The sequence below is a fragment of the Euprymna scolopes genome, chromosome 25, assembly GCF_053919585.1.
Source record: "Euprymna scolopes isolate OS-2025 chromosome 25, ASM5391958v1, whole genome shotgun sequence".
In the NCBI taxonomy this organism is placed as follows: domain Eukaryota; kingdom Metazoa; phylum Mollusca; class Cephalopoda; order Sepiida; family Sepiolidae; genus Euprymna; species Euprymna scolopes.
Genome location: NC_136506.1, coordinates 87,144,382 through 87,160,414, shown reverse-complemented (window position 1 = coordinate 87,160,414; position 16,033 = coordinate 87,144,382). Strand labels below are relative to the sequence as shown.

The window sequence follows — 16,033 nt, the reverse complement described above, 5'->3', positions numbered from 1 at the left end:
GTAGTCATAGTGAATAGTGTAGTTGTCATTCCCAACTGTTCGTTCGGGTATATGTTCCCAGGATTTTTTACTACACTGAATGTTGAGTTTCTTACATATCTTCCAGTGAAGGTATTTGCAAACTCCGTTATGGCGATCTGTATAATAACCATCTCCAAGTAAGACTTTGCAACCAGAAATCAGGTGGCCCACACTCTCAACATCAGTGCTACAGAACCTGCATTTATTATTGTTGCTTAGACCACACATCTTTTTGAAGGCGTTTGTCATGAGGCCCTGGTCTTGTGCAGCCAATATCAACCTCTCTTGGTCGTAATCGAATCATGCCCATTATGTTTTAGCTTGTTAATGTCGCAGCCATAGTTTGAAAAGTGGCTGGACAGCGAGAAAAACTAAATTTTCTAGTACTTGATTAGTTTAATCAAGACATTAAAAAATGAAAATATTGAAAAAAAAAGAACACCTATATTGTACGTATCCGTTATGGAATTAAGTTTTCATAAAAAAAATTTCACTTCATTTGATCAATCTTTTTTTTTTAGAGGAAGATCAAATTTTGATGAGATCAACAATCATATCCCGGTCCCGGCCATCTTGCCTATTTTGTGGACAAGGAGGGGTTGCCTTTAAATGAAAAAGGGATTAACAAAGGACAAAGAAACTCTTTAAAATAAGTGAAAAAAAAAAAAAAAAATTATCTAGGTATTTTTTTTTCTGCATGTGTTTCAAAATAATCTTGTCAAATTTTGACAAACTTGAAGTGGTGATGGAGTTATCTCCCTTGGCGCCCCCTCTTTCTCTTCTGCAAAATAGGCAAGATGACCGGGATATGATCAATCTTCATTAAAATTTGATTTTCCTGTGTAAAAAGAAAAAAAAATTTTTTTTTTTTTAAACAGGAAAATCAAATTTTAATGAATATATATATATATATATATATATATATATATATATATATATATATTGATCAAATTAAGTGAAATTTTTTTTTTTTTACTTTGAGAACTTAATTTCATAACCGGTACTAGAATATAATTTTTTTTTTTTTTTTTTTTTTTTTTTTTTTCAATATTTTCATTTTATTAATGTCTTGATTAAACTAAACAAATACCAACTTTTTTGTTTAATTTACTTACAGGCGTGAACAGTTTTGTAATGTATCTTTAAAAGAAGTTAATAAAACTGTATTGTTCAGACTAAGCAATTTGAAAACCCATGTCCTATTATACTATGTGTGATTATCAAAGGTTTCTGTTTTTGTCAAAACAAATTAAGACCAGGTGCCATATTGAATTTTATGAAACTCCTTCCATAACTGTTCAAAAGTGCAATCCTGAGCAGCCAAGCAAATTGATGGAGGCTAAGGAAACCCGAAACTGAAGGGAGTGATAATTATTTACATACTGAATAATTATTAGATGACTGTTATTGAAACAATCCTGTAACAGTGTCAACTGGGAGAGGTAGAGGACATAATAATGAGTAAGTATCCTGCTACCATCTGTAAACATTCCGTAGAAATATAGGAATTTACAATACTGAATAAAATCGACTGGTAATAATCGGAAAATGCACATCAGGTATTTGCTGGTAGTGTAAATATTTAAGTTATATGCGGCGTCTGTGTTTGTATTGCTATCATATTTTTTCTTGAGGGGAAAATCGTCTCTATTTTATAATTATATGAGGTGCCTTCAATAAGTTTCCAGACCTTTTCATATGGGCACTTTTATTGATAGTACGTATATGAAACTCTAGTTCCATTCGAAGTAATCTCCTCTGGCTGCAATGCACTTGTACCGTTCCAACCACTTCTGGAAGTCCTCTTGTGTGAGCATGTCAGTACCCTCGTAATAGCCTCTTTCATCTCCTCAATTGTCTCATAGCGACAGCTTGCCCTCTTTATTCATTTCAAATTTGTTTAAATTGTCTGTGAATTTTGTGCGTTGTTTTCCTCTACTATTGTTTCCACATATTTTTTTCATAAGTTTTTGTAGTCCATCAGCTCTGATTGTACGGCCGAAAAATGTGAGCCTTTTTCTCTGGTGGTAATGAGAAGGGATCTCTTGAATTTAAAAGGGATCTCTTGTATCCAGCCATATCCATTACTTCTGCATTTGTTTTCTTTTTGTCCATGAGACTTTCATGATTCTCCGGATGAACCACATCTCCATCTAGTCGCTGTTCTGTGTCCTTATTTTAGGGTCCAGCATTCACATCTGTATAGAAGACTGGATCGTACGTAGGCTCTCATAACATCTTTGTCTTGAGGCTTATCTTATTGTTGATAAAAGTGCATTTCATGCTGTTAAAAGTTGTTTTAGATTCTCTTCTTGATTTCTGTGTCACACTTGCCATCCGGATAATACAACCAAGATATTTAAAGGTGTTTACTTGTCTGGCTCTGTCTCCCTTACAGACTATGTTGCATTGTGGTACGACAGTTTTCTTAGATCACCATGTAATCCTTTCTTTTTCGCCTTCGTCTGTTACTGTTGTTAAAATCTTTTGCAGTTTTTCTTCAGAGTCGGCAATAAGAACTGTCATCTGCATATCTCAGGTTGACATCTGCACTAATTTCTTCATGATTCAACCAGTTATAAGCATGGCTATGGCAACAGCATATTCTTTTCATTGTTTTAACTCTCCAGTATATATCCGACACAGTTAGTCAACCGAGAACCACATCACTCTATATAAAATAATATAAGATATCAATGGATACACACTCGAGAATCAAAACAATGCAAAGAATATGCTGTTGTCCTAGCCCTAGTTATAAGAGTCAGTACGAAAATACTTTAATTAAGAAGTGCATGTAGAAGTTGTTTTTTTTTTGTTGTTTTTTTTTTGTTTCACAAAGCAACATTATAACTTTTATCCAGAACAATGATTTTTTTTATACAGAAAAGAACAACGGTTGAATTGTTTTTCTTGCTTTGAAATGACCTTTGTTTCTCAGTGATAAAATTCTAATGACCAACGCTGGACGATTACACTCATGATTGACAAAAAATGCTTCAAGTAAACTACCTTGGAAACCTCCATTCAATCCTGAAAGATAATGGATATCCCCTCCAAGGGTAGCTGTACATGAAATTGTGAGGCAAGAATTGTGTAACCACGCCTCTCCTGAATGGGAAATGCTTGGGTCCAGTGGCAAGCAGAAGCCCGGGATGACTGGAATCAATGCCGAGATAAGCAGAGAGCACATAGAACACCTGGAATTCCCAAATGGTCATCTATTTTAGAACTAGCCAGGCACAACGTTGCTTAACTTTGGTGATCTAACGGAACCCGCTGTGCCAAAGTGATTATGCTGTATAAAGTATAAACTACTTTCAACTATTGCATTTAGAAAATTTTTTGTTTTTCTCCACCAACGAAACATTGTAACTAAATAATTATTTTGAATACAAAAAAGAACCGTCAAATTGTTATTTATTTTTCTTACTTAAAAATGATCTCTGTTCCTACAGACCTAAAACCCAAAATGAAATATATATAAGTCCTCGCGCGAAAGAGCAGGACACAAAATGTTTTAAATAATAATAATAGAATAACAATAAAAAAGACTTTCGCTGGCGAGGACTACTATTGACCGTAACCAGTTATACAATCCTTTTGAAATTTTCATCTCTATTTTTCTCGTTATGTACTGAATATTTGTTAATGAAACCTATATGAAATGTGTTCCTTATCAAATTTTAAAGATTTTCTATTCTGAAAGAAGTTTAAAAAAAATTTAATCTAAAAAAGTTATTTTAAAGTTTTTGCTAAAAAAAAATTAAGATTTTCTCATTATTCAGACCTGTATTACAAAGAGGGAGTTGCAAAAAATGAATTGTGGTGTGAGGAGGAATACAAACTGAAACAGAGAATATTCAGACCTGTAATAATACAAAGAGAGGGTTGCAAAAATGAGTTGTGGTGTGAGGAGAAATACAAACTGAAACAGAGAGAAGGAGAGTTTTAAAATATAATCTTAAAAAGATAAGATACAAGTTAGAAAAGCATTTCATCCAAGGCATGAAAATTGTTAAACAAAATGTTTTTACTATAGGCTTTAAAATAAAGGTACAAGATTCAATTTGAAATTTATTTATCTTCAAAGTACACTTTTATAAATTTTACAAAGTAAGGTATAAAAATTTAATTTAAATTGAATCAAAAAATTACCTTGGATTTATTTTATGCAATGTACATTCTGTTGCACTTTAAAAAAAAAAAAATCATTGAAAATTTTATATCTATATTATTAATTGCTAGATTAAAGAATGTTTTTAAATTCTTTAATCTAGCAATTAATAATATAGATATAAAATTTTCAATGATTTTTTTTTTTTTTTAAAGTGCAACAGAATGTACATTACATAAAATAAATCTAAGGTAATTTTTTGATTCAATTTAAATTAAATGTTTATACCTTACTTTGTAAAATTTATAAAAGTGTACTTTGAAGATAAATAAATTTCAAATTGAATCTTGTAACTTTATTTTTAAAGCCTATAGTAAAAACGTTTTGTTTAACAATTTTCATGCCTTGGATGAAATGCTTTTCTAGCTTATATATATATATATATATATATATATATATATATATATATATATATATATAAGAAAATTGGAACTCATGCATAGAGAATAAACTATTCAAAGTAACACCAAGCATCAGAATAAGAGATACAAAAAAAGATGTCAAGAAAGAAGAGTAGTAATGACTAAAGTACAAATAGATCACACTCATGTCACTCGCCCACACCCACTAAAAGGAGAAAAGGTGGCTATTTGTATAACATGTCAAAAGCCCTACACAGTACATCATATACTGATGAACTGCCTAAACTTTAAACGGGCCCGAGAAGGAGAATAGTCTAAGGGAGATATTTAACAAAATTGACCCAGAAAAAATATTGAATTCCTGGAAGAGATTAAAATATACAACAAAATATAACAAAAAATTCCACAAGAAAAAAACCAAAAACAACTCACCAACATCTAACACATTACAATTAATATTTTGGCATTAAATAACCCAAAAGTCAAACAAAATAAAAGACAAAGCAAACAAATTTCCTCAGAGACATAACTTTGATGACCAACACTGGACACTCATGATCTTGATAATGTCGGATGAGACCCTTTAACATATGTGGTTTCATCAGAGCAGCAACCTTTTTCCGAGCAGGCACCAAGTTACCACCCGGAATCCAGGAATGGACAAAATTGTTAAAAAATAATATTGCCTGAATAAAATAATGAAATTACTGACTTCTCCGAGGAAAATAAAAAGAGTTAAAAAAGAATTCAATGTGTCTAAAAACGAATCCAACTCATAGCTTTTTTTTTTCAGAGAACTTCACCACATATTTGAGAACAATATTCTGTCATTTATCACAGTTTTGGGCCAGTCCCGGCTGTCAAGAATAGCATAAAGGTAAATATTTATTTTTAATAAATTACAGTGTAAACTATTTAAAAATGTGGCACAAGGTTAAATAAGGGGACGGAAAAAAGGTTGGGTATGACGAGCAATTGCTAACTGATCTAGCCTGGCTGTTCTTTCTATCATTCAACAAATACCACAATACCGCATCCAATCTATACATACCGCACAACATACATCCTTCTACAATCACCAAAAGTAGATATATATAATGAGGAAACTTTTTTTTACAAGGTAATCACCACTTATCAAGGCTCAGAAGCCACTCGGGGATAAGGGTTATTGCATATACTTACTTAAATCCTATCTTTGACAATAAACAACAGGGTTGTGGATGATAGGACTATTTACGGTACTTGTACAGTTTAGTAAAAACATTAAAAAATGAAAATATCAACAAAAGATTATATTGCACGTATCCGTTATGGAACGAAGTTCACTAAAAAAAATTTCACTTAATTTCATCGAGTGGTTTTGTTTTTGTTTTTTTTACAGCGAAAAAAAAAACAATTTGTTATGATACCGAGCAAAAGTTTCGATTTTTAGGAAGAAAAGCTAGTATTAAAGATGGAGAGGGAGTGTCGGCACTTTACATTGAGTTATCCCCCCATGGCGTGTTCAGCAAATTTCACAATGGCCGACTTCAATGCGCTCTCATAAGAACATGTTTTTCCGCTGTAAAAACAAACTACTTGATCAAATTAAGTGAAATTTTTTTTTTTGGAGATCTTCAGTCCAAAGCAGATACGTACAATATAACCTTTTTTCAATATTTTTACTTTTGAATGTCTTCGCTAAACTGTACAAGTACCCTATTTACAATCTAAGAACAGATGCTATTAAAAAGGCTTCTCTCTCCATTACTAAATTGTTACAGATACCGACCTGATATTTCAGCAACATTCATTCAACACGCTAAATGCCTTCGATAAAAAAATCGTTAAGACGTGTCTTCAATTCGGTTTAACTTGTAATTTGAAACTATTATTTCTCACTGCAATTAAGTTTCTTTCTCGTGCACTGATTGCTTAAAAAGGCCAACAGTGACTTTTTATCAAGATGCATTCGAGTCTGACCTTTGACATTTTCTATTTAATTTCAAATTACAGCTTGTCACCTTTTTTTCCTAATGATATGTCGTAACTATGCATTCAAAGCAGGGGTGGCTCATTGGCAAGAGTAGTTGGTCCACATCTTTTTCTGGTTTCCTTCTTACCGCTCTTCATTCCCAGAGTACTTTGCCCCCACTCCTGTACAAGTATAAAACAACCACCATTTTAGTCCTCTTAGCAATATGAAAGGTTACATAACTAATTAGATGATCTGACATACTTGTATTTTTATTGTTAAGGTTTTATGTGAATTAAACTTATGGTTAAAAATTTACATGTGTGAAAACAAAGCGTTTTTGAGGATCAACTAATTTTACAGATCTGATATGCTTTTTTTTTTGCAAATGTTTATTTTTAACACTACATTTAATTTCTATAAAGATTTAAACTATTGTTATGTATCATTCAAACATTGTAGCGTCTGAATATATGGTTAAGTGTTAGTTTTACTCATTTAGAACTGCTTTAAAGCTTCACCCTTCACCCATTTTGTGACCAAATTTCAAACAATTTTCACGGTTCATAGGTCACATTCTCAGCTATATTTTGAAATTTTTGTTCATTAAAACAAAAGCTATAATAAAATTACTGGTGTTCAAAATTCTTCAGAATAAGTAAGGAACATGAGAGATGGTTTCTTCTGATTGGCTGTTGGTTACCATAGCAACTTTTTCATCGCTGACACCTTCATAAATCATAGCACATGTACATTTTTAATATTACATTTAATTTCTATAAAGATTCAAGTTATTGCTATATATAAGACATGTATAAAGATAAAATCTGACAAAATGTATAGAAAAGCAAATCAACCATCTATAAATATAAAAGAAAAAAAAAGCATGAAAAATCCATCAGTAGATTTGTAACATTTAAAACCACTTTATTGGGTAATCTCCGCTAATGTGTAAATAAAAAAGGAGAGGGGAGAGAAGGATATTAGTAATGGAATAAGTCCATAAGTATGAGGAGAAAATGGGGAAAAATATAAAATACATAAGAAAACAGTCGAGTAGAATGATGAAATTTTTTGTTTTTTTCCTAATTTTCGATTTTTAGGAAGAAAAGCTAGAATTAAAGATGGGAAGGGATTATCAGCTCTTTACATGGAGTTATCTCCTCGTGGCGTGTTCAGCAAATTTCACAATGGTTGACTTCAATGCGCTCTCATAAGAACATGTTTTTCCACTGTAAAAAAAAAAAAAAAACTACTCGATCAAATTAAGTGAAATTTTTTTTTTTGGAGATCTTCAGTCCAAAACAGATACGTACAATATAACCTTTTTTTGATATTTTTATTTTTGAATGTCTTCGCTAAACTGTACAAGTACCCTATTTACAATCTAAGAACAAATGCTATTAAAAAGGCTTCTCTCTCCATTACTAAATTGTTACAGATAGCTGATATTTCAGCAACATTCATTCAACATAGGAAGAAAGAGCTAGAATTAAAGATGGGGAGGAATAAAATAATGAAATTACTGACTTCTCCGAGGAAAATAAAAAGAGTTAAAAAAGAATTCCATGTGTCTAAAAACGAAAGGTAAAAGGAAAGGTAAAAATCCAGTTGTCCTTATAATAACTGGAATGATAGAGATCTTCCTAAGATTCCAGTTTCTTTTCATGTCGTACAAAAAACCTTGATATTTCGTTATATTTTCTCTTTAACCCGGCATTATTGGGGACACTAACTTTTACTATATATATATATATATATATATATATATATATAGGAGAGAGAGAGGAATAAAATGGAACAAACCGAGTTATGTGTTCATCAACGTTTTGTCTTTATTTTGAGACTTCCTCTGGATGAAATAAAGACGAAACGTTGATGAACACATAACTCGGTCTGTTCCTTTTTATTTCTTTATTTTGTCGGAATACTATTTCCATTATTCTCATCATATATATATATATATATATATATATATATATATATATATATATATATATATATATATATGCACGGTTTTCTTTTTCTTTTTCATTTCGATAATTTTTTGTGACCAAGAGCGGAGGTCCGCTTGAAATATAAAAAATAACACACACATATATAATATAAAGATGAATGTGTGTGTGTCTGGTCACGAATAGGCTCCTATATGGTTGACTATTTTAAAAAACTGATTACATATAATGATAGAAGATGTATCGAGACACAGGAATGGGTATGTTTGATCTGGCAGAACGGTGGTTCATTAAAATTGTGCATAATAATACTTTGATAAGTATGTTTTAACTTAAATAGGGATGGTATAATAAAATTGTGGGGTCTGCGTTCACGCCTGGCCTCCATAGAATGGAAATAAGCAGTGACAAAACGGTATTAAAAAACGAAATATCAGTTTAATGGTGTATTTTAATGTGATTTTGTTTTTTATATTTTCTGATTTATCCACTTTTCTATGCATTCATTTTGTTTTTATACCATTGACTTCGTTAGGAAACAAAGAAGAGTAAAAAATGACAAAAAAAAAAAGAACATAAGTTTATCAGCAGAACAAAGTTATAGGGAGTTGTTCAATAAGGAACACAAAACAAAGCAAAATTAAGATTGTTAATCAAGGTGTGGCAGTTATTTTCGGACAAAGAACTGAACAAAGATAAATATATATTTAGAGTTAGTTTATGGGTAGCTTTAGGTGTAACCATGGGTATTGCGGCACTTTACGACAGCTGATGATAATTGCCTGTTGGACATTGTTGAAGAGAGTTACGAGTTAGACAGTTGAACACAAGATTGAGAGATGTCCAGGAGGTTGAGATGAGAAAATGAATTAATCTACTGACTGATGAACACGGCCACGATAATAGACATAAATGTGAACCTTAGCGTTCAGAAGATCGATGGTGTCACACACACATCCAGACTGCAACCGATAATTTCAGAATGTGTCATTTGCATTTTGTTTTATTTTATTTTTTATATACCTGTGAACCAGTGTGCCATCCCCCAGACACACACGCTCAAGAGACGACAACACAGCCAGAAGATAAAGGAGAAGACAATGGAAACAGTGCTGAGGTCGGTGATGTTGTTGAGTGGGGTACCACGTGGTTTCACGTTTTTACACATACCTTTTATATAGTTTGAATTCTCTGAAATCAGTTTGTATGATTTGGATAAAACTAGTCGGATTACACAGCATGCCCTTCTCGTACTGCACCATATGCACCATAGCACGGTGCATCTGTAAACTAGATTTAGTCACCACTTATCAAGTGTGAGGGCTACTCGAGGATAAAAGTTAATGAATAATAGGGTTTATGACTAATTTTCATTTACATGATTTGAACAAGGTAATATTGTAGACTGCAGGAAAGTAGTCTTATGGCAACGTGTTTCACAGATGGAAAATTCTTGGAAAGAAACTCTGTTCATGGAAATTTTGTTTGATGTTAGGTACGTAGACGGCACAATCAAGTTGACACACCGGTTTCTGTCAGATCACCAGAGTTAAGCAATGATGAGCCTGGCCTGTACCAGGTGGGTGACCATTTGTTTTGGAGTTTATTTTTGTTTTATATTTTAGTCTTATTTTTTTGCTTACAGTGAGAAGTGGCATAAATGTATGAAATAATAAACAATAAATGCACAAAAGAAGTTCTGTTTCATTTCCTTAGGATAATATTCCATGTTTCCGTTCTTAAATAAATTTCTACTTCTTAAGATAATTTTGAAACAAACTATTTTAGTCGCAAAGGCCGGTAAGTAACCAGTCAACATTACCACAGCTTCAACGGTTAAATGGATGTTTTTTTTTTTTTTTCATCTCTCTCCACCCGGGCTGCCTACTCGGTCTAATTATTTTTTCTTTTTCCACTCGCTGCAATTTTTGTATTTTTTTTTTATAGCTGGTGGTTTCTTAATACTCTTACTACATCACCTCTCTCCACCAGTTCTTAAGATTCCGATAACCGTTCTTACCATGAGGAGTTGTGGATATCTATTCTAAAAGCCGTTCGTAACAGACAGAGTACAAAATAGGCTTCGTGGCTTAGTGGGGATGCCCTTTTCTCTTCCTTCCAACCTCTCTCCCACAGAAGAGACATTGCGTGCCTGTTTTTGTTTTATCGTTACTTCCATGGCAAGAGCTCGTCTGAGCTCCAATCTCTGGTCCCCCCTCGCCAATCTTTCATAATAAACACCTGTCTAGCTGAAACCACTGTCAATAATTTCCCCCACTCTTTATTTGTGCCTAAATCAAAATGTAGATTCCATGAACAAAGCTTCCTTCTTAGAAGTGCACGCCTGTGGAACTCTCTTACGCTTGCCTGTTTCCCACCTGATTACAACTTGGATGTCTTCAAGTCCAATATAAACAAATTCCTGATGAACCACCCCCTTAAGTAAGACGCTTTAGCAAATCTCCAATACTAACGATTACTACGATACTATCCCATTGATTACTGTACACACAATAACCCTTATCCCCAAGTGGCTTCCGGGCCTTGATAAGTCGTGACTACCTTGTTAAAAAAAAAAAAAAAAGGAGGTTCAGGGGGAGAGCAGCAGCAACAACAACAATAACAACCGTATTTTACTTTTTTTTTGAGGGGGGTGGGACACGCTACCACCGGGCAATGCCAGTTAGCAGATACTGGTAGTTGAATATATTACTAAACGCCTGTGAATCTTGTTATCTTGCTTGCTTGTCAGCATGCACACTGGATGAGGTCACAAAAATCGTATAACGTAAACAAAAAATAAAATAAAATGTTGTGTGAGAAGGTAAATGGTGTCAATAAGAAGAGAGGAGGGACAGAAAAAGAGATAGAGAGAGGGGGAAAGAGAGAGGAGATAAAGAAAAAGAGATAGAGAGCCAGAGGGAGAGAGAGAGGAGAGAAATAAAAAGAGATAGAGAGAGGGGAAAGAGAGAGAAGGGGAGAGAGAAGGGGAGAGACAGTAGAATGTAGAAGTCCAGTTTTGTTAGAGGTCAACTCCTTGATTGTATGCCCCAAAGACTCAAGTATGTCATAGTACTGAGATATATTATGAGAAAGAGAGGTGCTTGTTCACATTGGTGATTGTTTAAACCAACGCATTTCAGGTGAAAACATTACGTGTCATGGCGAAAGTGGAATAAATTCCCCAAATTACAAAAAAAAATAATTAGAAAAATAATTACAAGTGAAAATAAAATTCATCCAATTATCAAGTTTTATCGTATGTTTTAATGTAGAAGAGTTGTGCGACCAATTCAGCATAAAAAAACAAGGGAGATAATCCTTTACTTAAATTCAGGGTTTATCATTTTTAAACAGAATGTAATTATGAATGATTTTTTGTTAAAATACACCTTTTACAGGATCATTTTCGAAATTTAGGGAATTTATACTAATTTCACTATGACGCATGTAAGTATGTAATAATGTTTTCACCTGAAATGTGTTGGTTTAAAAGATCGTCAGCGTAAACAAAGCACTGAAAAGGAAGTAGCTTGACTATGATTGGATACATATTTTGAATGCCCACAGCCACTACCTTGCCGGCACTCTCCTTTGCATGCTGCTGTGGGTAGAAACGAAAAAAAGAGAAGAGAAATAGGAAGAGATGGGGGGTGGGGCGAGAAAGAGAAATAGTGAGAGAAGTCGTAAATAATTAAGAGAGGAGAGGGGGATAAAAAAAAACGTAAATAAAGAATAAGAGAAGTAATGTGAAGAGGGGAATGGTGTTAATATGAGGATAGAGAGAGAGAGAGAGAGAGAGAGAGAGAGAGAGAGAGAGGGGGGGGGGGAGAGAGAGAGAGAGAGTGTGTGTGTGTGTGTGTTTATATATGTGAGTGAGAGAGGGAGAGAGAGAGTGTATGTGTATATGTGTGTGAGAGAGAGAGAAAAAGAGTGTGTGTTTATATATGCGAGTGAAAGAGAGAGAGAGGGGAGGGGTAGTAGCATACAAAGGTGTGGCAAAGATGCCAGATATCAATTCCCTAATTGTACGCCTCAAAGACTCAAGTAGAAGTCCTAGTACTGAGAAATATTATGAAAAAATGACCTCTCCCCTCAGTATGGATGGCCGAGGTCAACTTCTTGATTGTATGCCTGAAAAAAAAAGAAAGAAAGTATGTCATAGTACTGAGAAAAGTTATGAGAAAGGGAGATAATTTGAATATGATTAGAATTGGGTATATAGTTTGGATGCCCAAAGCCACTACCCCCCTCGGCTCTCTCCTCTGCTCCCCACTGTGAGTAAAAGAGAAGAGAAATATGAAGAGAAGGGGGATAATGAGGAAAAAAAGAAATAGAGAATGCGTATAAGGTAAATAAGTTGGTGCTTGTTAAGATATAGTCGACAAAGCGATTTTTTTAAGCAAAGGCAATATTACGTACTTAATTGTCATGTCGAAAATAGTAATATATCCAAAAATTACGAAAATTTATCGACTAGAACAACTTCTAATGTGTTTTTAGTAAAATAAAAAAGGTCTATCGCTATAAACAGCAAATGTTGCGGCCATGACACAAGTAATCTAAACTATTCCTTTCGGAGTTATGTTCCTTGCTTTTAGCCTCCTACCATCTACTTTATAACGTTTAAGAAAAATGCGATTTTACCCAATTTTCCGTAAAAATTACTTTTAACTAGAAATTAATTTCTGCTCGATGATTTTACGTAGTTTTTGTTACTCACGTTCACCCCTAACAAAGCATGTTGCCACTTGGACATAAGGGGCTACTACGTGGGACCATGCCTTGGAAAGAATAACAAGATGTTGATTTACATTACATTTAAACTTTTGCGCATCAGTACAGCCAGGGAAACAGGTAGCAGGAAGGGAATTCCAAAGTCTAGCCGTTTGAGGAAAGAAACTATTAGAATAGAAAGCTTCTTGGCAACAGTGAAGGGGTGAGATTTTGTTGCTAAGCGGGTTTGTTGAGGATATGTATGCCGAGGGGGCACAAGTGCAACAAGTTCATCAGAGCACATTCCATTAAAATATTTGTAAAACAGGCACAGAGGTGCAACATTGCAGCGATGGAATAGGGGTTAGAGCTTAGTTGACAAAGTGGGATATATTAGATTGAAAACTCTTTTTTGGAACCTATCCAAGAAGGCGAGGCTAGTGGTAGATGCACCAGCCCAGATGTGTCAACAATACTCCATGGATGGGCGAATGGTGGCTTTGTAGAGGTACAGGATATTCTTAGGTTTGAGTAATTTTCTAGTTCAATAGAGAAAACCCACCTTCTTTGTAACAGCCTTTGCAACGTCCTCAATGTATTTGTCCCAGTTCGTATTGCCTGTGACTGTTAGGCGGAGGAGTTTAAAGGAAGAATTCTCAGATAAGGTGTCATTTATCATGGCTATCGGTGTTTGGAGAAGCATCTTGTAATTGTTAAAGGAAAGCAGCTTAGTCTTACTAGCATTAAATGTTACCATCCATTTGCGATCCCACTGCACCACGGTCTGGAGGTCATTTTCTAATGATTCTGCTATTGTCTTGGATTTATGTACATCCATTCTTCCCTCATGTATGTTATAGAGAATTGTACCATCATCAAATATACTCATCTCGGACACAATATTATCAGGGAAGTCATTTATGAATATCAGTAATAATAGTGGTCCAAGGATCGACCTCTGAGATACCCCCACATTAATGTTATGCTGCTTGGATGTGCACCTATCAATGACAATCTGGATAGTCCTACTGTCTAAAAAGTATCTAATTATATTTAGCATATGTCCAGTTATACCGTACAATGTAATTTTCATTAGCAGCCCTTCATGCCAGACTTTGTCAAAGGCCTTGGATATATCAAAGGCTACAGCCTTGGCTTTGCCAACCTTATCCAGTATATGATATATGCGTTCAGAGATGACTGTTAAAATATCTGCAGTAGAATGACATTGGCTGAATCCATAATGTTTGTCAGAAAGAAGATTCACTTTTGCGAGGTGGTGAACTAGTGCTTGATTAATTAAGGTCTCAAAGATTTTAGCAAAGAGGGGGAGGAAATTGATAGGGCAGTAATTGAGAGGGTCAGTCCTTTCACCAGAATTTTTGTACACTGGTACCACAGAAGCCATCTTCCAACTATTAGGGAAGCAAGATTCAGCAAGGCATTTATTGTAGAGCTTGGAAAGTAGGGGGCTAACTCAGCTGAGCATTTCTTAATTAGTATAGCAGTGATGAGATTAGGCTCACACGCTTTAGAGGTGTCTAAGTTTTTTTATGATATTGCGGACCTGAGAAGGGGTGATTTTTACATCATTTTAGTTAACATAGGGAAATTTGAGATGGAGTTGTTTGTTGGCTCTAAAGTGGAGTTGTATGTGAATCACCAGGCAAGCAGTTCTGTCTTCTCAGTTGCCGTGCATGCGACCTTCTAGTTGTCGGATAGTGGAGGAATTACTGATTACACTTTATTCACTACACTATTATAGATTTTGCAGAAATCACGAGTTTGTGATTCCATGTGTTCCCTGATTTCCTTTGGCTGTCGCTATTTCTCTCTTACAATGATATCTAGCATCTATGAATTGTTCCCTATTTGTATTTGACTTATGACGTACGAACTGGCGGAATGCATGCTATCTTTATGCAATGGCAGCTGCACAATCTGTAGTAAACCATGGTGGTGAGTGAAACTTGCTAAAATACTTCTGTGTAGGAACATGTGCTTCAATGCCCGCTTTGCACCATTCAGTTGGCACACTGTTCAGCACACGGTCCATGGGGCATCTCTGAAGTGTTCTCTGATGGCTTCCCAGTAATCCCTTTTGTAGTACCTTGTTGCTTTGAACAATGGCTCCTCAACTTGGGGGTTGGGATTTAAGTGTGATGTTAACTGGATATATTACTATTTTCGACATGACACTTAAGTGCGTAATATTGTTTTTGCTTCAAACAACAGATTTAAAAAAAATCGATCTGTCGACTATATCTTAACAAGCACTAATAAGTTAGATAAAGACGAGGGATGGGAAGAAGATAAAACAAAATAAAAAAAAAACAAAAAAAAAAACGAAAGTTAACACAGGTTTTCTTGAGACGAAATGAAGGGAGATAACTCTATGCTATGTTTCTGACCTAAATTCCAAATCAACAAACTAAAGAGACAATTTATTTTACTTTTTTTTTTTTAAACAAATCAAACCGCAAAAATGTAATTTTTTCAATAAAAACTGTTCGATCATCAACTTTTTTTTAAAATATAATTATGGTGTTTAATATTTATCCATCTGTTTTTTTTTGTTTTTTTTCGTAAATAAACTCTTACTAGGTTGGTGGTTTGATAAGACTTGAACAAAAAAAGGGGGCGGTTTATTAATAAGTTTGGAGCTTTGAAAGTTGGTCGAGTGCGTGTTTCGAGTCGACTAAAAAATTATTATTTTTTTTTTTTTATTAAACGCTAAAAAAAAGTGGAGTAAATGAGACATTGAAAGATTTGGAAATCATGTCATTAATTAATTAATGCGAAGATGTCGACTTCTAAAACCAAGAATTAAAAAAGGTAAGTTTTTTTT

The 16,033-nt window shown here is 34.1% G+C and overlaps 1 protein-coding gene and 1 long non-coding RNA gene across 2 annotated transcripts in view; one reads left to right on the top strand and one right to left on the bottom strand.

The window, feature by feature from the left end:
- The window catches only part of LOC145247491 (uncharacterized), a 534,006-nt gene that overhangs the window by 444,451 nt on the left and 73,522 nt on the right, over positions 1-16,033 (bottom strand). The gene's annotated exons all lie outside the window — the stretch shown is intronic.
- Positions 15,616-16,033, top strand: part of LOC145247489 (ras-related protein Rab-5C-like) — a 99,329-nt gene continuing 98,911 nt past the window's right edge. Inside the window, exon 1 of the mRNA XM_080109300.1 lies at positions 15,616-16,020. The gene's annotated coding sequence lies outside the window, so the exon portion shown is untranslated. The remainder of the gene's footprint in view (positions 16,021-16,033) is intronic.